This window comes from Chrysemys picta, chromosome 6 (genome assembly GCF_011386835.1).
Source record: "Chrysemys picta bellii isolate R12L10 chromosome 6, ASM1138683v2, whole genome shotgun sequence".
NCBI classification, from domain to species: Eukaryota; Metazoa; Chordata; order Testudines; family Emydidae; genus Chrysemys; species Chrysemys picta.
This window is the reverse complement of record NC_088796.1, coordinates 125,534,363-125,558,620: the sequence shown is the minus strand read 5'-3', so window position 1 is coordinate 125,558,620 and position 24,258 is coordinate 125,534,363. Positions and strand designations below refer to the sequence as shown.

At 49.5% G+C, this 24,258-nt stretch overlaps 1 long non-coding RNA gene across 1 annotated transcript; it reads left to right on the top strand.

The window, feature by feature from the left end:
• The first annotated feature begins 9,416 nt into the window (after positions 1 to 9,416).
• LOC135972300 (uncharacterized) lies at positions 9,417 to 10,822 on the top strand. The gene is made up of 2 exons (XR_010588726.1): positions 9,417 to 9,547; positions 10,268 to 10,822. It is a non-coding gene; the product is annotated as an uncharacterized LOC135972300 (long non-coding RNA).
• Positions 10,823 to 24,258: the final 13,436 nt, after the last annotated feature.

Below are 24,258 nucleotides of genomic sequence, written 5' to 3'. Positions count from 1 at the left end.
AACCTTTAGATTTTAGATTCTAAAGGATTGGCAACAGCGTGATTTGTGGGTAAGATCTGATTTGTATATTGACCTGGGTCTGGGGCTTGGTCCTTTGGGATCAGGAGAACCTTTTTCTTTTACTGGGGTATTGGTTTTCATAACCATTTGTCCCCATAACGTGTGGCCCTGGTGGTGATACTGGGAAACTGGAGTGTCTAAGGAGATTGCTTGTGAGACTTGCGGTTAGCCAGTGGGGTGAGACCGAAGTTCTCCTAGACTGGCTGGTTTGGTTTGCCTTGGAGGTGGAAAAACCCCAGCCTTGGGCTGTAACTGCCCTGTTTTAGCAATTTGTCCTGAGTTGGCGCTCTCAGTTGGGTTCCACCAGAACCGCATTGTCACACCTTACTGCTCTAGTCTTGCACTTATATTCAGCTTGGAGTGTGTCTCCCTACCTTGATGGTGTCATAGGCAGTGCAATTCCTTAGATGCTGTTGCAATGGTGGTTTGAAACTGATACACAGTTGACTTCCTTCTGAGCCCTCATCCCTTGGGTTTGCAACTAACTTGATGTGCACTGGACCCTGAGAGCTGCTTTCTTGGAATCTGAAATCCCAGAGGACCTGCTGGAAAGCTAATAGCGGTAATTTGTGCATGAGGCATTGACTAAGAGAGACCTAATTAGGAGTCAGGGCTCCATTGCGTTAGATGCTGTAGAAACACACAGTAAAGAGACATAGTAATCTAAACAGTATCCGGAGTACAAGATATCTTGACTGAAAGTTCGCTTTGGTTTCTGATGATGATGTAGGCAGATAAGATTATATCAAGCATTTGATATAAATAAAATCACGGAGTATTTCAAGAATGGCAGTTTAACACCTAACTTATATGAATAACTAACTGTTAAAAAAGAGGCCTGCACTGTTGTTTGTTAAAATCCATGTCATTTGGCAAACTGCTTTTGAATAGAATAACAAAATTAGGAGAAGAAGAGAACACAACAGCTGTAAAAACTTAATTTTAGCAAAAACATGATAGGTTGAGTCTAGAAAATGATGGGTGGGTTGTCAAGTTGAACTAGAGACAGATGTTTTAAGTTCTCACTTAGCCAAAGCAAAGGCTAGCTAGAAAGTTCTGGAAAAGGAATGTGCACACTTGGACATTTTAGCATGGAACACACATTGGTGAACAATCATTATTTGCCCTGTACCAAAGTAGATGGTGTAGGAGGAGAATGTTCTATAATCACTTGCATTTCTCACTTTCAGCAACAGGCATTGCTATCCGTTTCTGCATTTGTTATAGCATCCAGATCTCCGCATCTGCAAATTACTGAGTCTATATTGAAAACGAAACCAAACACCCCAACTGGAGCCATGATGAATTAGGTATTATCTACACGTAGGCGAGCGGCAGACGCCACTGATTTGGTCGAGTTAATGTGCCCCCTCTCCACATATGCACATCATACATCATTTGAAAGCTTATGCCTACTTTTGAGGGCAAGTATGATGTGGAGCTGTGAAGTGGTGCCATTACCATAGAAATGGGATAAACAATGACACCATCAACCCGTTAAAATGACCATTTGGAAATATTCGCCTTTTTTTTTTTTTTTAGCTTAATGAGACTCTGTATTATTTCAAGACACAAAAATTGATTTCTTTGTGACCTCAAAGCAAAACAACACACTAACTTGTAAAACAAAATATAATAAATGTGTACAGGTATCTTGAAATGTAATAGGGCTGATGACATTTCTAGTCAACATTTTTATCATCGTTCCTCATTATGAGCTCTCTTGAGGTTGTGGGTTGACACAGTCTTCATTGCCTTGGCATGTACATGGTTTTGTGCAGGGAAGATTGCCCGGGGAGAGTAAGTGACTTTTCTTTCCCATGCTTCAGTGATATTTCTTGTGATGCAGAACTGTCTGCAGACTGTTCTTCAGTACCACTCGATCCATTGGATGGAAGGTGTTCTTTCCATCAATGGTCTCTGTTTGGTGTCTATATTATCCTCTCCTTCATGGATGAGATTTCCAGCAGCATGAAGTGGCACCATTCTGTTTGGAATGAACACACCTCCCGGGAGTCTTTCTACTTCAGTTTCTGCAGCACCAGTGATGAACTTCCTCAGCTCATCAGAAGTGTTGCAGAATCCACGGAAGTGGTAGTTTGTCAATAAAATTGCGAGACCCAAAGTCGTGGGTTTGCTGTGCAGCGAGGCTTATATATGAGGGTGCTAAATACGGTGCACTCTGCACCTTCTTTGAACGTTTTCTGAAGGATGATACTCATTGCTGGCTGAAGTATATGCTTCTTTATCAACCAATGGACAAAGTGCTCACTGGTTAGGGCCGACCTGTGTCAGTGACCTGGTTTTGGATAATATTCTGAGGCTTTCATTTTGGCTATTCCAGCCCAAAGGGTTGAAGCGGCATTGTACAAAACCACTCATTCATTTGAAATCAGGATCACGTGCTAGAAGAACTTCCACAAAACATTTGGATGACTTAAGTTCCTGCTTCAGATTACTAGCAGCTTGGATCGCATCAGGTAATGTTATTGCACTGCATAGAACAATGGTAGACTTGCCTTATCCATGCTGTACATGGAATGAAATTGCAGAACCATAATGTTTTTCTGATCTTGCCTGTAATTGGCTACTGGAATAGCTTGCAGTTGTTACGTCTGAGGGAAGTAGGGCTTTCTATCTTTGTAGCAGCTTGGATAGGAGAAGAGACATCTTGTACTGTTTATCTTTTCAATCAGCTGATAAAATGCAATGTCCATAAGGTGACTATTGTTGGAGTGTAACTAGATGGTTTTGCTTTAAGATTTGCTTTATTCAAGTAGGAAGCGCAGCATGTTGAGTGATAAACTGCATCCTTAGCAACCAAGTCTTCCACAGAGATTCTGTACAACATGTCGTCGTCTTTTCGGTTGGTTGCTCTCTCAAATGTTTCTATTTTATGAACTTTCTTGCCTCTTGGGTTTTTTCAAACAAACAATGCAACAGGACCAATCGCTAGAGGACGTACTTGTTCTGGTGGCTATAGAGGCAGGTGAATATCATGCTCTCTGATCAGATTCAGAGACAGTTTTCTTTCATGAGTTCAATACATCTCTGATGTGTGCCAAATTTGACATGCTTATGTATTGCTGAAAGCAGTCCTTGTGGGAGAGTATTGGTGGCACATCATCCAAACAGGACATTTTTTCCTGTAGCCACCAATATAATTCATCTCTCTTGGCTTCTGTTGCCAGCATCACAGAATTCTGCCCAGCACTGTTGGCTTTTGACAGTTTTTTTCATTTTTTTTATTTTCTTGGCAAATAACACATTTTTCAAAGTTTGTGGAGAGACTTTTTCTCTTTGACGTAAGCTTTAAGGAGCATGTATCTTCCAGGTCTTCATATACTGTAACTTCCCTGTAGAGGTAAAATTCCCAAAGTACATTGTTAGCATTACCACCACCATTTTTTGTTTTGTACAAGTATACAGATTTGTGAATTAAAAAGCTAGTTTCTAAAATATTTCAAAGGCTACTACTGCATGAGGAAACCATTACAAATTAAAACCTTCTACCAGGAAGACCAGATGATACATTGTATGTACAAAAGCTTACAAATGGAGAAGCATAACATTAGGAATTCACGCATATTTATTTATTACTCACTATGCAATACAAACTATAAGCACAGAATCTATTGCTACAGGTACACAACTTTCAGTGTGAGACGGAATTTCAATTGAAAATATAGATAAGTATTATCACACGTGAGATACTTTTGACAATTAAGAAAATGCGATATGAAATCATTTCATGTTAGTATATTGCAAAATGTTGATATTTGCTGGTATTAGAGATGACAATACGCAGCTTCATCATTGCTGGAAAAAATACTTGCTCATGCAAAACCAATAACAAATCTTTTAATACATTGTCAGTTGGTGGCTTTGAGCAGTAAACACCACCTTAAGGTGTTTAACTTAAACCGTAAAAATGGTAGTCATGTTGCAGGTGACATTGTCTCATTTCGGTACCATTGTTTGACCTCACCTACAGGCTTACGGCACCATTTAACAGTTCCACATCATACCTCATCTAAACATACATAAACTAAGCTTTCAAATGGTATCTGATGAGGCTGTGTGCAGGGTGGGTACGGTAAACTCCAAAAATATGTCCCTCTTGGAGAATTGCTGCATGCTTAGGCGAGTACACTTCAGATACTGTCCCATGTTCCAGGTACGTTACAGAGAATCGACCAATCCATGGGCCAGCTTCTCAGGTACATTTGTCCCCTCTGGTATGTTCTGCAGTTAAGTGGTGGTTAATCCATTGTTAATCCATTCTTGCTATGCTCATTCCCACAGAGAAACTCCTACCATGTACCACGGCAGTGGAATGCAGGAGCCAAAGTGTTAAACATTTGTGCTCTGAACTTGATTTGATTTTTTGACTGTAACAGCTTGCTAGCCCAGCAAATCGACCACAGGGCATTTGTTGTGTAAAAACAGGGTCAAGACAGTGGCCAGCTTGAATGAGTGACCTTAGCCACCCTCTGCCTCACGGCAAGGAGCTTCAGAATCGCATTAAAACTGAAGCCAGTAGGTTTGGACAAGCAATCAATAAGCAAGTTAAAATCCCCCAAGATCAAAAGGGGACAAGTAACAGTGGAGAAATCAGCAAGCTCTATTAATCAAATTCAGATTAAAAGCTTCTTGGAGGATGCTAAATAATTGCTATCCCAGCAGAGTGGGGTGAAAACGATTGAACTGCAAGGCAGCCAAGTGTGGCTAGAGCGGAGAAACCGGCCAGCAATAAATATCAGAAAAGCCCAGCAGAGGGCAGATGCAATCCACCCCAGCCCCTTTCCGGGAGCCCACTCTCTGAACAGCCGCAAGATCAGGCGTTGGTGGCTTTTGAGTGAAGAACTCAGACTGTTCCTGCTTCACTCTCTAACCGTTACCATAGCATCAGACAAGTTTAAATTGTCTTCCAGTTTAGATATTGCATTTTTCATCTTACTCTAACCGCTGTCTCATGCTTCCCTTTCCATATCCACTCTTAGCCCTCCAAACTCCCCAGGTGCTCTGATCTCCTCTCTTCCTAATCCTCACTAGCTGCCCTTTGTCCCTTCACTTCCTCCATTCCCACCTTGTTTGACCCCTTCCTGTGTTTCCATCTCTCTTCAAATATCACCAGAAAACCCTTCTGTCTCTTGAGAATTGCACACCTCTGCTGCTCTATGCCCGGCGTGGCAGTGGTCCCTAACTATGGCATCTTTCCGTAGCTGCTGCTTTCTAAAGAGTTTTGTGGGACATGCCTTTAGAAGATGTTGTATGAAACAGAGGAACAATAATGCTGTAAGAGTGACAGAGGCTTTTTGGGGACAACCTAGTCTCCACCAACGGGCCAATGTTGAGTTAGTGGTGGAGGCCAATAGGCAGACTTGAACATTCAGGGATCTTAAGATTTTTTTTCAGCCCTCTCTCATCCTTTCTCTCAAGTGTCCAGAGCCTTCTGCTCTTCCCTGTGGGGCATCTTACCCATGGGATCCCAATCCATCCAATAGACCACAAGGTCCCCTGTCTTACCCTGAGCTGTTGGATGGTGCGGCACGGGAAGTAGCTTAACAGCTGTCCATCACTTTCCCAACGGCTCCGGGGCCATGTCCCTCCCTTGCCTCTTCTCTTGCTAATCTGGGCCTGCTCTCCCTAGCAATGCCTTACAAGGACCATCTGAGAAGCTGACAACCTGCCTGCTTCCTCTTCCATCCAAGGATAGGAACTATAGCCCCCGGTCTTGCTATTTGAACACTTGGGAATTTAAACGCCCCGGGGAACCCTGGGTGAAACATCACTGTAACCCTCAGCCCAAGCTGGTTAAACGGCCGGTAGCGTCAGGAGCTGGGGGAGCGTTTCAGAGAGTAATGCGTTACCCTTTCCGCCCCAAGCCATGCTCTGAGTTCTAACACTCCCCTTATTCCCAACCCCCCAAATAAGCAAAACCCCCAAGGCCCGGCAGAGTTTTTGACCCTTCTCCCTTTGCAGGGAGCAGTCTGCTCCGGCTGTGGATTTTACATGGAAGGCACCCAAATACTATGGTGATGGGCAGCAGCATGAAATCCTTAGAGTACTATAGCAAAAAGGCCCGGGAAGGTTTTTACCCTCAATTTCAGGGAGATGGAGTTGCAAGGGGCCTTTCTGTTGCCCCTCTCCCATGCAGAGATGGGTGGAATAAAAGGCTTTGGGCCCCACGCCTAACCCAGAAATTAGCTCCAGGTAATGAAGGAGGGGAAGGCCGCACAGTAGATTTAACCTTGTAGTCTGAAGGAGTCAACGTGCTTTACAAACACAGAGTCAGGAGACTTGGGAGGAAGGAATTCTCTGTTCCCTCTGTGAGGTTAGGGGTCTAGTACACAGGAGCGGGTGGTTGAGGTTCTGTGGCCTATGGTGGGCAGGGGTCAGACTAGACCATCACGATGGTCCCTTCTAGCCTTAAAACCTGAGACTGATCTCTGCCTTCTGTGAATTCGGAGCAAACTTCCTGCTAAAACACTGCATAATACTGGGTGAGGACAATATTAAATAAAATGTGCTTCATTGCCTGCAGTGTCAGATTCAGAGAGGTGGACTGGGAATACAAAATTGGAGTTACGACAGGCCAGCCCCGAAAAAACACTAACGATCTGGTAATGAGTGCTGTGAAGAACCGTGCCAGCTGCTGAACTGAACCTAGTGCCGGCACGTGGTTAAATGCTAATGATTCTCGTTCCCCCATTAATTTCTGAATTTGAAAATCCCTTTGGACTTGCTTCTCAATTATTGCGTTAATACAAAGCCATGTGCTTGCTTGATCTGAGTAGGGCCCCTGGGGATCTGTGGCTGTTCTCTTGATTGGGAACTCCTGCTTTGAGGAGCACGTCTGTCCTGCTGAACCGTTAGGGCTTGTGAAGGAGCAGAGAGACTGCAGCCAGGCACAGTAGGGGTTAAAGAACACCTGTGGGGTCAGCTAGCCCCGCCCCGTTATACCTGCAGCCAATGCCAGGCCTGGAGGCGGGAGAAAGGAAGGGAGCCTGGCTCAGTCAGGGGCTGACTGGCGAAGAGACAGGAGTTCTCTGTGTGCCTGCCTGAAGGCACAGGCCAGCAACCTGCCAACGCAGCCACTGGAGGCAAGTCAGTCTTCCCCTGCCAAGGGGAACCTGAAGACGAGCCCCAGCTGCCGGAAAAGTGGACTAACTACACAAAACTAAAAGGACTTGTATAGAGAGCGGCCCAGGAAAACCGGTCCTGAAGCCCTCCTCACGGCTGGGAGAGAGGTCCGGGGGCGGCGAGTTATATGGGCCCATTGTGCCTGGGGTCCAGCAAATTCAGGGTCCGGGGGGCCCGGTTCCACCGATGTTAGGGGCTGCCACCTGCCCCGCACCAGTGCGCCTCCCCCGAGCGTCCCTGCCTGCCCTGGGCCGTGGACGGCTGCCCCCTGCAGCGCCGCACTGCGCTCCCTCACCGGCCACTGCCGGCTACAAGGGAGCAGCACCGGGGGGAGGCTGAGGCGGCTGCTGCAGATGGAGTAGGCACATGGCAGCCTCCCCTCCACCCATCAGGCGACTCCAAGGGGGCTTATCCTGGCTGGACCTACTGAGCAGCAGCCGGGGGGGGCCTTGGGTGAGTGGGGGGCTGGGGAGGGGCCTCCCCTTCCCCAGAGCTCGCTGCTGCTGGTGGGGAGACGGCTGGAGAGATTCCTCCTCTCTGGCCCCCCACCCCAGCCCCTGCTGCACCCCAAACTCCTCATCCCTGGCCCAGCCCCATGTCCCAGAGCCTGCACCCCATTTCCCTGCCCCAGCCCTGAGCCTGTACCCAGCACCCAAATCCCCTCCCAGAGCCCGCACCCAACACCCCCTCCTGCACCCCAACCCTCTGTCCCAGCCCAGAGCCCGCACCCCTCCCGCACCCAAACTCTCCCAGAGCCTGCACCCCCTCCCGCATCCCAACCCTCTGCCCCAGCCCAGGGCCTGCATCCAGCACCCAAACTCCATCCCAGAGGCCGCCCCACCCGCATTCCCAAACTTCCTCCCAGAGCCTTGGGCAGGGGTGTGTGTGTGTGTGTGTGTGTGGTGAGGGCAGGACTTGGACCTGTTCTGGGCACCGCCACAATTATACAAACCTGCCGCCCCTGGAGAGGTCCATCTCCCCTGTTTAGGGGTGAGCGACACAGGACCCTGAGCCAGGACCTGAGGGAGAAGGAGAGGTCAGGCTCCCCCTTCAGTCCCCCCAACCAATGATCTAGCCACTAGGCTGCCTGGCCACTGAAGGCCCTATCACAGGGCCATTGATTTGTCCCAGGCCTCTGTTTTGGGGTGACTTTTTTTCTTTTCTTCTTACCACTTCTAAGGCCTGGTTTACACTAGGAGGTTATGTCGAATTTAGCAGCGTTAAATCGAATTAACCCTGCACCTGTCCACACAATGAAGCTATTTAGTTTGACATAGAGGTCTCTGAAATTCGATTTCTGTACTCCTCCCCAGTGAGGGGAGTAGCGCTAAATTAGACATGGCCATGTCGAATTAGAGTAGGTGTGGATGGAAATCGACGCTAATAGCTCCGGGAGCTATCCCACAGTGCACCACTCTGTTGACGCTCTGGACAGCAGTCCGAGCTCGGATGCTCTGACCAGCCACACAGGAAAAGCCCCGGGAAAATTTGAATTGGAATTCTTTTTCCTGTCTGGCCAGTTTGAATCTCATTTCCTGTTTGGACATCGTGGCGAGCTCAGCAGCACTGGCAATGATGCAGAGCTCTCCAGCAGAGATGGCCATGCAATCTCAGAATAGAAAGAGAGCCCCAGCATGGACTGATTGGGAAGTCTTGGATCTGATCGCTGTGTGGGGCGATGAGTCCGTGCTTTCGGAGCTGCGATCCAAAAGACGGAATGCAAAGATCTCCAAGAAGATCTCTAAAGCCATGACAGAGAGAGGATACAGCCGGGATGCAACGCAGTGCCGCGTGAAAATCAAGGAGCTGAGACAAGCGTACCAGAAGACCAAAGAGTCAAACGGACGCTCCGGATCCCAGCCCCAGACATGCCGTTTCTACGAGGCACTGCATTCCATCCTAGGTGCGGCCGCCACCACTACCCCACCACTGACCGTGGACTCTGAGGATGGGATATTGTTGACGGCCGCTTCCTCGGAGGTGTTAGCGGACGGGGAAGATGAGGAAGGTGAGGGGAAGGGGGAGGCAGTCGACAGCGCTTACAATGCTGATTTCCCAGACAGCCAGGATCTCTTCATCACCCTCACAGAGATCCCCTACCAACCGTCCCCAGGCGTTAATCCGGACCCTGAATCAGGGGAAGGATCAGTCGGTGAGTGTTTTAAACATGTAAACATTTATTTTGAACAGAACATGAATATTAACAATGGGTTTTTCATGATTTGTTTGCCCTAGGCGCTTAACGTTTTAGTCCTTGGCAGTGCAACTACTGGAAAAGGTCTATATGTCCGGGGATAGAGCTGAAATCCTCATGGGACATCTCCACGAAGCTCTCCTGGAGGTAATTGGAAAGCCTTTGCATGAGGTTCGTGGGGAGAGCAGCCTTATTGTGTCCTCAGTGGTAGGAAACTTTTCCTCGCCAGGCTATCATCAAGTACTCTGGGATCATTGCCTTGCAGAGCATGGCGGCATACGGCCCTGGTTTTTGCTGGCATTCACGCAGCATGCGGTCTTTCTCGGTCTCAGAAATTCTCAGCAGAGTGATGTCGCTCATGGTGACCTACTTAGAATTAGGGGAATGTTACTATTGGGACTGCTTGCCTGTTCCTTTACAGAACTGTAACCGGCGGTTTACAGCCACGCGGTGGAGGCGGGAGAGGGGCAGCATACAGGGATCTTTCCCGGGGACAGCCGCGAGGGGGTGGGACAGGGGCAGAGTTCATGCTTGCCGGATTGCCGGCAGCAGGAACTGGCCAACCATAGGAGCATTGCTTTGAACGTGAAAGGAGGGCACTGCTATAATTTAAGTTTTAAGCAATTAAGCCAAAAGTCTACGGCTTACCATGTCAGCCTGCTACTCGAATTCCACTGTCCTGCCCCGCTTGCCTGATCTCCTCTGCAAGACCCCAGGCACTGAATGCGAAGGCCGAAAATTCGACCTTGTCCTGAGTGCGCATGTGATAGGTGCTGTGCATGGTCTTGTTCACAGAGAAAGACTATGTTCATTGTTCACAAAAAATTATCTTTGTGAGGAATTCACTCCCTTTTTCCCATCCCACAGCTGCAAATGTCTCCCGACCTACCCTGGCATCCCCCTCGCAGAGGCTGGCGCAGATTAGGCAGAGAAAGAAAAGGACACGGGACGACATGTTCTCAGAACTTATGGGCTGCTCCCGAGCCGATGCGGCCCAGCAGACCCAGTGGAGGGAGAACATGTCACAATGCCAGCGAGCACACAGCGAACGGGAGGAGAGGTGGTGGCAGGAAGACCAGCAGGCGACTCAAATGCTGCTTGGACTAATGAGGGAGCAAACGGACACGCTCCGGCGCCTTGTGGATGTTCTGCAGGACCGGAGGCAGGAGGACAGAGCCCCGCTGCAGTCTATCTCTAACCGCCTCCCCCTGCCACAAAGTCCCATACCCCCCTCACCCAAAGTCCCAAGAAGGAGGGGCGGCAGGGGCCGTGAAAACTGTCACTCCACCCCTGCAGATTGCTCAAGTACCAGAAGGCTCTCATTCCCCAAAATTTGAGAAGTTCTTTCCTTCCCGCCTCACCCAAGCCCCCGTCCCAGTTTCATCCCCTAACTTGTAGTTGCTAATAAAAGATACGTTTCTGTTAATTACTGTTTCCATCATGTTCTTTTAGAGGAGAGTGTGTTTGAAGGGGGGGAAGGGGGTTGGTAATTGGAGAGGACAGTCACCTTTACCAGGGTACAGACATGGGGGCAAGTTCAGCAGAAGGTCACACACACATTGCAGTCACTAGGCACCCTGGTCAATCTGGGAGGTGGTTTTCATGTTCTGTGTGTAGGGGCCATGTGACTTTGTGGTGGGGGAGGGCGGATAGAGATCTTATGCAGCGGTCCTTATCCTGGATCACAGAGCCACGCAGCAGGGGATCTGTAACCGTCCTCCCCCGCCACAAAGTCACATAGCCCCCACACACAGAGTCCCGAAAAGGAGGGGTGGCAGGCTCCGTTGAAACAACCAGTCCACCACTGCGGACCGCTCTAGGAGCAGGAGCCTGTCATTCCTCAAGTTTAGAAGCGTTCTTTCCATCACTACGCTACACCCGCTCCCCACCACAGTCTGCCTCCCAGTTTCAACACTTTACCGCGAAATCCGTAATAAAGAAAACGGTGTTCATTAACAAAGTTCCATTTATTTTATTTTTAAACGTGTGTTGGAAGGGGGGGACGGGGTGAACGGGGTATGTAACTGGAGAGGATAGTCAACAGTAAGTGGGTAAAGAAACGGGGGCAGGTTCAGCTTCTCTTTAAACAAACTTAATAGTCACAGGTTACCCTGCTCACTGAGGAACCTAGCTTTCAAAGCCTCCTGGATGCACAGCGCGTCCCGCTGGGCTCTTCTAATCGCCCGGCTGTCTGGCTAGGCGTAATCAGCAGCCAGGCTATTCGCCTCAACCTCCCACCCCACCATAAAGGTCTCCCCCTTGCTCTCACAGAGATTGTGGAGCACACAGCAAGCTGCAATAACAATGGGGATATTGGTTTCGCTGAGATCAGAGCGAGTCAGTAAGCTTCTCCATCTCCCCTTGAGACGTCCAAAAGCACACTCCACCACCACTCTGCACTTGCTCAGACGGTAGTTGAAGAGTTCGTTTTCAGTGTCCAGGACGCCTGTATAGGGCTTCATGAGCCAGGGCATGAGCGGGTAGGCTGGGTCCCCGAGGATCACTATAGGCTTCTCCACATCCCCAACAGTTATTTTCTGGTCTGGGAAGTAAATACCTTCCTGCAGCCGTCTAAACAGACCAGAGTTCCTGAAAACACAAGCGTCATGAACCTTGCCCGGCCATCCGACGTTGATGTTTGTAAAGTGTCCCCTGTGGTCCACCAGTGCTTGCAGCACCATTGAAAAGTAGCCCTTTCGGTTAATGTACTGGCTGGCCTGGTGGTCCGGTCCCAGGATAGGGATGTGAGTTCCATCTATAGCCCCACCGCAGTTTGGGAATCCCATCTATGGCGAAGCCATCTATGATGACCTGGACGTTTCCAAGGGTCACTACCTTTTGTCAGCAGTAGCTCAACGATTGCGTTGGCTACTTGCATCACAGCAACCCCCCTGGTAGATTTGCCAACGCCAAAGTGATTCGCGACTGACCGGTAGCTGTCTGGCATTGCAAGCTTCCAGAGGGCTATGGCCACTCGCTTCTGGACAGTCAGGGCTGCTCGCATCTGGGTGTCCTTGCGCTTCAGGGCAGGGGACAGCAACTCACAAAGTTCCAGGAAAGTTCCCTTACGCATACGAAAGTTTTGCAGCCACTGTGATTCATCCCAGACCTGCAGCACTATGCGGTCCCACCAGTCCGTGCTTGTTTCCCGGGCCCAGAATCGCCGTTCCACAGCATCAACATGACCCATTGCCACCATGATGTTCACGGCGCGGGGTCCTGTGCTTTGTGAGAGGTCTGTGCCACTCTCAGACTTCATGTCCTCACCGCGCTGCCGTAGCCTCCTCGCCCGATTTCTCAGCATCTTACTCTGGAAAAGGTGGATGATAAGGTGCGAGGTGTTGACAACGGCCATAACTGCAGCGATGGTCGCAGCGGGCTCCATGCTCGCAGTGCTGTGGCGTCCGCACTGTCACTCACCAGAAAAGTGCACGAACTGATTGCCTGCCGGCGCTTTCAGGGAGGAGGGCGGGAGTGACGGTTGGATGACGACAGTTACCCAAAACCACCCTCGACACATTTTTTTCCCAGCAGGAATTGGGGGCTCGACCCAGAATTCCAATGGGCTGCGGGAACTGTGGGATAGCTGCCCACAGTGCACCGCTTCCAATGTCGACGCTTGCCCCGTTAGTGTGGACTCACAAAGTCGAATTACTGTCCTTAGTGTGGATACACACGTTTGACTTTGTAATATCGATTCCACATATTCGATTTAAGTACAATCGAACTACTCTCGTAGTGTATTTCATAGTAATGAGTGAGATGTTGGAATCTGAAATGATCTCCATATTACATAGCCAAATAATCCAGGTTTTTTCTTTGAGTGATAGCTCATGTCCATGCCAATGAGTTGTGCGTGCGCCGTGTGCGCAGTCGTCGGAAACTTTCCCCTAGCAGCACCCATCGGGTCGGCTGTGAAGCCCCCAGGAGTGGCGCCTTCATGGCGCTCAATATGTGACCCTACCGACCCAGCGCCTCCTCAGTTCCTTCTTACCGCCCGTGATGGTCATTTCTCGGCAAGTTCTACCACATTTCCCTAGCCTCTCTGTTCTTGTCTGTTCTTTTTACATTTAGTTAAATTGTTTTTTAGTTCGTATTAGTTCTTAGCAGTTGGGCTGGGGGGTTTACCCTCCATCCTGACCGCTTTTCCTTGGGGGGACTTTCATGCCCAAGTCCCAGGGGTTCAAGTCCTGCTCCAAGCCCATGCCAATGGGCGACCCCCCCCACGATGCTTGTCTGAAGTGTCTGGGGGAGGCTCACCAAGCCGATCGGTGCAGGATTTGTAAGGGGTTTCGCCCCAGAACCAAAAAGGAGCAAGACTTTCTCCTTAAGCGGCTCCTTATAGAAGTGACACTTAGACCTCAGCCTCAGTCGGCGCAGCAGGTCCCGGCACCGAGTTCTTCGGAGCGTAGTGCCCCGGCGGCAGTGGTGGAAGCGGCACCATGAATGGACTCTTGCAGAGACCCACAGAACCGCTGCTCCCCGGCGCTGAAACCAGCAGGATTGACCCGTCACCGCTCCCACCAGAAACAAGGGAGGAGCAGCGATCCGTCCCAGAGGCCCACTCCTCTGGAGCTGGCCAGTGGGGCGCGTCCTCGTGAGGGGCACCCAGCACCAAAATCTGCGGAGACGGCACAGTTGACTTTGGCCCCACAAGGGGGACTGTCGATTCCGATGCCGTTGGACTCCCCGGCCCACATAATTGAGGAGGTGCCATCCACCTCAGACACTTTTGCGGCCGCGAGGGATCTCATCACCATGACAGCGCCGAGGTACCACTCCAGGTCGCGCCAGCGCTCCCAATCACAATGCTGATCCATACATCGGTCCCCATCGCGCAGCAGGTCCTGGTACCAGTCCCACAATGCTGCTCAGCAAGCCTCATGGCACCGCCCCCCAGTGCAGCGCCGCTCGCTGGATCAGCTCCACTCCGCACCACCCTGGCCCTCGCGGTCCAGATCCCGGTCATTGGACTCGGAGGCAGGACCTAGGTACTCAGAGCGGGGCAGACACCGGTCAGGCCATGGTCGCTCTGAGGTGGGGGCAGGGCCGTGGCCTGCGCAGTGGCAGGGACCAGCGCAGTGGCCATTCTGGACCCTGTGGGCGTACCACCAGGCCCAGGGCACCCAGTCTAAAGGCTCTTGATCGGCCACCTCTAAACTGGAGGCCTCAGCCAGTCGGCCCACCCCTGGGGGAGCTGAGGAGGTGCTGTGCCCCTGTCCCCCCCTTGGAACCAACTCCGGTTCCGGAGCCTGGTACAGCTAGCGAGACAGGTCGTCAGGCTTCTGATGAGCAGGAGGGGCCTGTCCCCCCATTAGTCTCTTTGTCCTCCTCCCGGGACGAGGCCGTAGTAGGCACTACCGTCTCTGGGCCGCCTCCTATAGACAGCCGCACCCCCCAGGAACTCCCGCGCACAACATGGGCCTGCAGGCCAAGGAGGTGGTGAAGTCCAAGGACCCGGTGGTTGACATTTTGGCCCCAGAGGGTCCTTCGAGGGTGGCTCTTCCCCTCATCAAAACTATACACACCAATGCCAAGACCATCTGGCAGACCCTGGCCTCCATCCCCCCCTACAGCCAAGGGCGTTGAGAGGAAGTACTTCATACCCTCAAAGGGGTACGAGTACTTCTTTACGCACCCGCAGCCCTGTTCACTGGCGGTTGTGGCAGTAAACGAAAAGGAAAGGCAGGGGCAGCAAGCCCCAGCACCCAAGTCCGAGGAGACCAAACGCCTGGACTTGTTTGGTCGTAAGGTGTACTCCACGGGGGGCTCCAGCTCAGGATTGCCAACCAGCAGGCAGTTCTGATTCGGTATAACTTCAACTCCTGGAACTCGATGCTCAAGTTCAAGGAGCTGGTGCCAACAGAGTCCAGGGAGAAGTTTGGAGCGATAGTGGAGGAGGGCAAGGCAGTGGCACAGGCCTCACTGGATGCTGCGGACTCTCCAGCACACACCTTGTCCTCCGGTATCGCCATGAGGCACACCTCATGGTTATAAGCCTCGGGCCTACCACCTGAGGTTCAACAGATGATGCAAGACCTGCCTTTTGATGGGGCAGGCCTGTTTGTGGAGCAGACTGGCTCTTGGCTGCATAGCTTAAAAGACTCAAGGGCTACTATGAAATCCTTGGGTATGCACACCCAGGAAGCCCCAACAGCAGCAGCAGCGCTCCTACCCTCCTTGAGTGAGGCAGGAATTTTACAGAAGAAGGGGCAGGAACGGCAGAAGGAAGCCTTCTGACCCCGCTTCTGGACAGGGACAGGGCCCGACCAAGCCATCGTCGGGTTCCAAGCAGACATTTGAAGGGGTGCCCGAGGACAGCGCACCAGACTCATTCCCGGATCCTTCTCCATCCTTTCTGAATCATTTGTCCCACTTCTACCATGCTTGGTCCCATGGGGTCATCCGCATGGTGGAAGTGAGATATTTTCTCCAGTTTTGCTCCTGCCCTCCCTACCCCGCTTCCCTTCCCTCTTCAGGGACCCCTCTCACGAGCGTCTCCTTATCCAGGAGGTGCAAGCACGCCTCGTCATGGGAGTGGTGGAGGAGGTTCCTCAGGAGCTAAGGGGCAAGATATTCTACTCCCCATACTTTCTAATCCCCAAGGCCAAAGGGGGTCTCAGACCCATTCTAGACCTGCGAGGACTCAACAGGTTCATGGGAAAGTTGAAGTTCCGCATGGTCTCCCTGGGCACCATTATTCCCTCCCTGGATCCGGGAGACTGGTATGCTGCCTTCAACATGAAGGACGCGTACTTCCACATAGCCATTCATCTAGCTCACAGGTGCTTCCTATGCTTTGTGGTCAACCACAAGCATTACCAATTCACTGCCGTTCGGCCTCTCAACAGCCCCCCAAGTATTCACCAAGTGCATGTGGGTTGTGGCTGCTTTCCTCTGTTGCCAGCAGATGCAGGTATACCTCTACCTCGACGACTGGCTGCTCGGGGGCTGCACCAGGGCACAGGGGCAGTCCCAAATCTGTTTGGTCAGGCGCACGTTCAAGCGGCTGGGTCTCCTCCTCAACTTGGGGAAGTCGACCTTGGAACCGACCCAGAGAATAGAATTCATTGGGGCAGGGTTAGACTCAGTCCAGGGGCGAACTTTTCTGCCGGAGTCCCAATTCCAAGCCATCATGGACATAATTCAAAGCCTTTAGCAATTTCCGACCACAACAGCCAGGGGATACCTGAGTCTCCTCAGCCACATGGCTTCCTGCACCTACGTGACCCGGCATGCCAGGCTGCGGCTCAGACCGTTGCAGACGTGGCTTGCATTGGCCTACCACCCAGGGTGCGACAGCTTGAATTCAGTGGTCACAGTGCCAGGGCAGGTCCTCGCGTCCCTACACCGGTGGCTCAACCCCCAAGCGGTGTGCGGAGGAGTCCCCTTCCACAATTCTCAGCCTTCCTTGCTTCCTTGTCCCTGGTTACTCGGCTCTGGAGTGTGGGGGGGGCGCATCTGGGGCACCTCCAGATACAGGGCCTCTGGTCGCAGGACGAGCTCTCCCTAAGTATCAACATCAAGGAGGTGAGGACAGTGCACCTAGCTTGCCAGGCCTTCCCCACCTGGCTGCAAGGCCAGGGCGTAGCGGTTCTAATGAACAACATGACCACCGTGTTTTACACCAACAAGCAAGGGGGAGCCCGTTCCTCTCCCCTATGCCGGGAGGCCCCCTGGCTGTGGGAGTTCTGCACAGCCCTCTCCATGCATCTGGCAGCATCCTTTCTACCAGGAGTTCAGAACATGCTGGCAGACCACCTCAGCAGGTCCTTCCGCACACACGGATGGTCCATCCGGCCGGATGTCATACACCCCATTTTCCAAAGGTGGGGGTTTCCCCAGGTCGACCTGTTCGCCACCTGACGCAACAGGAAGTGCCCAACGTTCTGCTTCTCCCAGGGTCACAGCCCAGGCTCACTCACAGACGCATTCCTGCTACCCTGGAGAGGTCGCCTGCTCTACGCATTTCCCCCGTTCCCTCAGACCAGATGAAAGGCCTCCTGGTCTCATCTCAAAGAATATTCTCTTGGATCATGTCATGCATCGGCACATGCTATGATCTGGCCAGAGTGCCGACCCCGACTCTTACGGCACACTCCACTAGGGCCCCGGCCTTGTCAGCTTTGTTCCTGAGCTAGGCCCCGATTCAAGAAATCTGCAGGGCAGCAACTTGGTCCTCGGTGCATATCTTCACCTCGCATTACACCATCATCCGGCACGCCAGAAACGACGCAGCTTTCCGCAGAGCGGTGCTCCAATCAGCAATTCCATAACTCTGACCTCACTGCCTAGGTAAGGCTTGGGAGTCACCTAATTGGAATCAATATGAACAAGCACTCAAAGAAAAAACGGTTACTCACCCTTGTAAGTATTCTCACACTTCTTATCAAACTGTCTGTACTGGGCTAGCTTGATTATCACTTCAGAAGTTTTTTTCTCTTACTTAATTGGCCTCTCAGAGTTGGTAAGACAACTCCCACCTGTTCATGCTCTCTGTATGTGTGTATATATATCTGCTCAATATATGTTTCACTCTATATGCATCCGAAGAAGTGGGCTGTAGTCCACGAAAGCTTATGCTTTAATAAATTTGTTAGTCTCTAAGGTGCCACAAGTACTCCTGTTCTTTTTACTCGCCTCTCGTAACTGTTCTTCGAGACGTGTTGCTCATATCGATTCCAAACCCACCCTCCTCTGTCGGAGTAGCCAGCAAGAAGGAACCAAGGAGGCGCAGGGTCGACGGGGACATATATTGAGCATCATGAAGGCGCCACTCCAGGAGGCTCACAGCCAACCCAGCAGGTGTTCCTAGGGGAAAACTTTCCGACGACGGTGCATGCGGCACGCACACACCTAATTGGAGTGGACGTGAGCAGCACATCTTGGACAACAACAGTTACGAGAGATGATTAACGCTTCAAAATACTAGAGCCAAGTTCTGCGCTCGTTGGACTCTACTGGTGTAAATATTTTTGTATATTCCCCTTTATGTTGCAGACCGTGTAACTTTCTCTCGCAATCTCGTTGCTGATTTTAGGTATAAGTGTGCGTTTTTCTCTTTCCTTCATTATCTGCTTCCTAAATAGACCAGTGCCCTCCCAATCCAGTGTGATTCATTACCCTGGATGTGTATGGAATGATCAGGAGCATCTGCCCGATTAGAAAGACAAAAGCGTCAAGGTGATTTGAGCACACTCTATAAGTATCTATGTGAGGAACAGAAGTTGGCATATTAAGAACCAAAGGCTGGAAACTGTTGCTAGACAAATTCAGACTAGCAAGAAGGCCCAAACAGTTCACAGTGAAAGTACTTAACCATTGGAACTACTTAGCAAGGGTTCTGGTGGATTCTGTACCACTGTCAATTTTTAAATCAAGGCTGGATGTTTTTCTAAAAGATGTACTGTAGTTCAAACCGTAATTAATTCAGGGAAGTCTTATGGCCTGTGTTTTGCAGGAGGTCAGACTAGATGATCACAATGGTCCTTTTTGGCTTTATAATCTATAACTCTATAGTCAAATATCTTGGTAATTGGCAAGATTGGGAAATAAAAGTTAAATAGAGATTGGGTTAACCAAAAATTGCCTGAAGGGGGCAGCAGTTCTTTAGCAAGGAGCTATTCAGCCTCTCCTAGGGGAGTGCTGTGAATTCCGACTGACTTCAGCTGGAGTTGTGGATACACGCCACTTCCTGACACCAGGCTGTCGCAGAGAGAGAAGGTCATTGTGAGCTAGAGGTGAACCAACTCCTAGAGCAAAAGGGCTGCTTGGAGTGAAAAATGTTTGGATACACACATCAATTTTTATGGGTTTTCTTTTTCAGATGCATTTTTTTAACACTTCCCAGTTTTGTGGCACCTTTTTCATCCTCTGTTCTCCCACAAATCCCAGTCATTTGAACTAAGGATACCCTAGAATAGCACTAAAATAATGAGGAGTCTGGTGGCCCCTTAAAGACTAAAAAATTTATGTGGGCATAAGCTTTCGTGGGTAAAAAAACTCGTTTCATCAGATGCATGCAGTGAAAATTACAGATTCAGGCATAAATATACTGACACCTAGAGAAGGGAGTTACTTTACAAGTGGAGAACCCGTGTTGACAAGGCCAATTCAGTCAGGGGGGATGTGGTCCACTCCCAGTAATTGATGAGGAGGTGTCAATACCAAGAGAGGGAAAACTGCTTTTGTAGTGAGCCAGCCACTCCCAGTCCCTATTCAAGCCCAAATTATGGTGTTCAATTTGCAAATGAATGGTAGCGCTGCAGCTTCTCTTTGAAGTCTGTTTTTGAAGTTGTTTTGTTGAAGGATGGCTACTTTTAAATCGGTTGTTCAATGTCCAGGGAGATTGAAGTGTTCTCCTACTGGCTTTTGTAAGTTACCATTCCTGTCTGATTTGTGTCCATTTATTCTTTTACATAGAGACTGTCCGGTTTGGCCAATGTACATGGCAGAGGGGCATTGCTGGCACATGATGGCATATGCCACATTAGTAGATGTGCAGGTGAATGAGCCCTTGATGGTGTGGCTGATGTGGTTGGGTCCTACGATGGTGTCGCTAGAGTAGATATGGGGACAGAGTAGGCAATGGGGTTTGTTACAGGGATTGGTTCCTGATCATCTTCAATTGAAGCCACTATCTGATGATCTTGCTTGATTTTTATCAAAGTTAGCTAGTAGTTTCCCACCTTCATCTCCCTATTCATATGCTCTTTGTCTAGCCTGACAGTCTGTGTGTGACTGAAATCCTTAAATAATGGCTGGCAAATTAAATTCCAAATGATAGAATTGAATTGCACAGAACGCTGAACAAACTCTATTTGCATTCTTGATGCCTTTTTTCTTTTCTTTAAGAGGTGAAACTAATTATTTGGCCTCTACTTTATCATAGACTTATCATAGAATCTCATGGTTGGAAGGGACCTGTGTGTTGCTCCTGCCTTCTGAGGTTCCCAAAAGCACCTATGAGTAAAAGTGGATAGTAAATTAACAGTCACAAAGGGCTGGATTTGTTCCCTCTCAAATTAAATAGGAAAAAAATTGTTCTCTAGTACAAATATATTATTCACTTGTAACTGTGGACATGTTCATGTGAAGTCTGGAAGAGGGAGAAGCCAGACTAAAGGAGATGGGATAGCAAACATGGTATATTGACTGGGCTGTATTCTGACAGCACTGCCATACCAAGGCACCCTTCTCAGTGGCTTAACCTTTTAAAATCTTAGTACATGTATTCTTGTTGACTGCAAGTTCAAGCCCCACAATGTACTTGGCAAATTGGTTTAATGTTTGTGGCTATTACATATATTCCCTTTAGTGATGCACAATACTCAGCTCTTACTCAAAATGCTTTACAATGGAAAGTCCCCCCCATTTTGTTTTGGGGGAAACTGAGGCACAGTGGGGAAATGACTTGCCCAAGGTCAACCAGCTGGCCACTAACAGTGCTGGGAATAGAACGCAGCTCCCCTGCCTCCCAGTCCATTGTTCGGTTCCCCTGACCCACACTGTCACCGTTACGTGGTCTTCTGTGCATGCTGGGCTTAAAAGGCCGCTGCCATTTTGAGTTAGTGACTTGCTCAACCCTTTATCTGTTTTCCCAAGCAGGACTCGTGAAGTGTTAAATGAAGCCAGGCATGTGGGTGCGTGCACTGCATCGCTAATGTGCCGCCGACTCTGCATTACGGGTGTAAACATTGTCCCTATGGTTTGAACACTGCAAGGATTTTCCTCTGCGGGTGTGTTTGTGCTTCTAGCTGATGCTTACTTCGGTGTTTTTCAACTTTAAAACTAGGTTATCAGCTTTCCAAGGCACTTGGAATAAATCCTGTTTCGGTCCCTTACCTGTGCTGGGGAGTGGGAGAGAAATTAGTTTTCAAGCTCCTAGGTGTGTCTATTTTAGTAACTCAAGCTAGTGTCTTTATATAGCACCTTTCAGCCTTAAGGATCCCAAAGCACTCTGAAGGAATCAGATGGCCAATGCTGAAAAGCAGGGCTTAGCAACATGAGAGAACAGTTTGGGACAGGAAGTAAAGAACTCCTGGTTACCCTGATGCTGTGTAGGGGTGTCAGGATTTCCTCTCCACTGTGGGGTACAGATGTGGGGACCCGCATGACATAAGCTTATTTCTACCAGCTTAGGTTAAAAATTTCCCCAAGGCACAAATTCCTTTCCTTGTCCTTGGACGATATTGTTGCTACCACCAAGTGATTTAAACAAACATTCAGGGAGGGCCACTTGGAGCCCTACCTCCCTCAAAATATCCCCCCAAGCTCCTTCACCTCCCTTTCCCTGGGAGGCTTGAGAATAATATACCAACCAAATAGGTTAACCAGGTGAGCACAGACCAGACCCTGGATTTTAGGACACTGAAAATCAATCAGGTACTTAAAAGAATAATTTTATTATAAAAAAAATAAAATAAAAGAAGTGCCTCTGTAAAATCAGGATGGAAGGTAAGTTTACAGAGTAAATAAAAAGATATAAAACCCAGAGGGTTCCCCTCTGATTCTGCTTCCCAGTTACAAAACAGGAAATAAATGATCTCTTAGCACAGGGAAAAGTCACAAGCTAAAACAAAAGATAATCTAATGCATTTCCTTGCTATTACTTACAATTTCTGTAATTTTAGATGTATCATTTCAGGATCTTTTTAGGAGATGTTTTTTCCTGCCCTGGTCCCTGTCTCTGTCGGAGAGGCCACACGCAAAGCGAGCACAAACAAAAACTCCCCCCTTCCCTCCCAGATTTGAAAGTATCTTCTTTCCCCAGTGGTCCTTCTGGTCAGGTGCCAGCTAGGTTAATTGAACTGATTAACCCCTTACAGGTAAGTGATTCTGTACCTCTGGCCAAGAGGAATCTTATATTACTGCATACATAAAGGTTTTTAACCTTCCCTTTATATTTATGACAAGAGGTGTGCACAAGAAGGGGCACCCCCCCAATAATTGTCAAGGGCACATAACTCCTCCATCCCTGGGGCCGCGGTGGTGGGGAGAGCGAGCTCCTCCCACCCTGGGGCTGTGGGGAGGAAAGCGAGCTCCTGCTGGAGCCGGGGCAGGAGGGAATGAAGAGTGAGCTCCTGCCAGAATAGGGGGTGAGGAGGCACAGAACGTGCCCCCTCCCCCAAGGTATAAAAGTTAAATTTCTGTGCATCCCCCTGTGCGGTAGAGGTAATTTTGGTAGCCAGCATGTAACTACTCACTGGAATGGGTTACCTAGGGAGGTGGTGGAATCTCAATCCTTAGAGGTTTTAAAGGCCCGGCTTGACAAAGCCCTGGCTGGAATGATTTAGTTGGGGATTGGTCCTGCTTTAGCAGGGGGTTGGACTAGATGACCTCCTGAGGTCTCTTTCAACCCTGATATTCTGTGATTCTAGTAGGAATGTAGGCTTCAGGATTCCAGAATTGACACCTCTACTCTAGGGACCTCAGTTTTACAGCTCACCTGAAAGGTGGGGGCTCCTTTAATAAAGTGCTTGCTGAGATGTTGGCTCGATGCTGATTTGCAGGGAGTGTGCCAGATTCTGAGCCCAAGTTCTGCCTTTTGCAGGATTTGGAGATCACCTGTGAGGTTTTGAAGTCTGCACTAAGCAGTGTAGTTGTAGTCATGTCGGTCCCATGATATTAGCGAGACAAGGTGGGGAAGGCCATATCTTTTATTGGACCAGCTTCTGTTGGTGAGAGAGACAAGCTTTTGAGCCACACAGAGCTCTTCTTCAGGTCTGGGAAAGGAACTCCCAGCGTCAAAGCAAAACCCAAGGTGGAGCAGATTGTTTAGCATAAGTAATTAGCACCTATTGTGAGGGACCATTCAAGGTAGAGTGGCCAGTTACCATCTCTGCAGTCATAGGGGGGTTAGTAGGGTATAGATTGTTGTAAAAGTGTGTCTGTTCAGTCCATGATTTTTGATGTCTAGCGAAGTTATGAATTTAAGCTCCCAGGGTCGTCTTTTGAAAGTGTGATGCAGGTTTCCTTTGAGGATGAGCACTGATAGGTTAGATATAGAGTAATCTCTTATCATTTTCCTGTGTGTGTTCATTCGAGAGCATAGTGATTTGTCTGGTTTCACCCACGTTGTTGTTGTTGTTGTTGGGGCATTTAGTGCACTGGGTGAGGTACACCACATGTTGTGATAGGCATGTGTAAGACTCTTGGATCCTGAAAGGTGTGTGGTGAGGGATGTTGATCATTGTATCAGTGGAGCGATGTGTAGAGGTTTTACATCTGTTGTTATGGCAGAGTCTGGTGCCGCTTTGAGTTGGTCTGTCCTGATCTGTGGGGCGCTTACTTCTGATGAGTTTGGAGAGGTGATGGTGGTTGTAGGGGGTTTGTTTTGAAGACCAGAAGTGGGGGTTCAGAAAGATTTTATTTCAGGTTGGGGTCTCCATCGAGTCTGGGTTGTAGTTTGGACTGTGAGTTGAAAGACCACAGACTCCAAGTGCTTGAGCAGAGATCCAGAGAACTCCTGCTAAAGTCCCTCACTTTAAGTTCCTCCTACATCATCTTCTGAACCTCTCTGGAGAACGCCCTGACTTCTGGGCTATGGAATACCCTGGAGTAGGTCGAGCTCAGTCTCTCCTGTCGAAGCTCTTCCACTTTGTATGAAACACTTGAATAATCAGAGGGAGAAAATGACTACAACGTGGGGTAGGGCACCCCCCTGGGAGACGGGAGATCTAAGTACAACATCCGGTCGGGTGGGGAACTGAACCTGTCTCTCCCACATCCCAGGTGAGCTCCCTCACCACTTGGCTAAAAGGTACAAGAAGGCTGTTATCTGCCACTACCCTTGCTGCCTCCTTTGGCTGTTTTGAGACTCTACTCCTCTAAAAAGGCCTGTAAACAAAGCGTTTCAG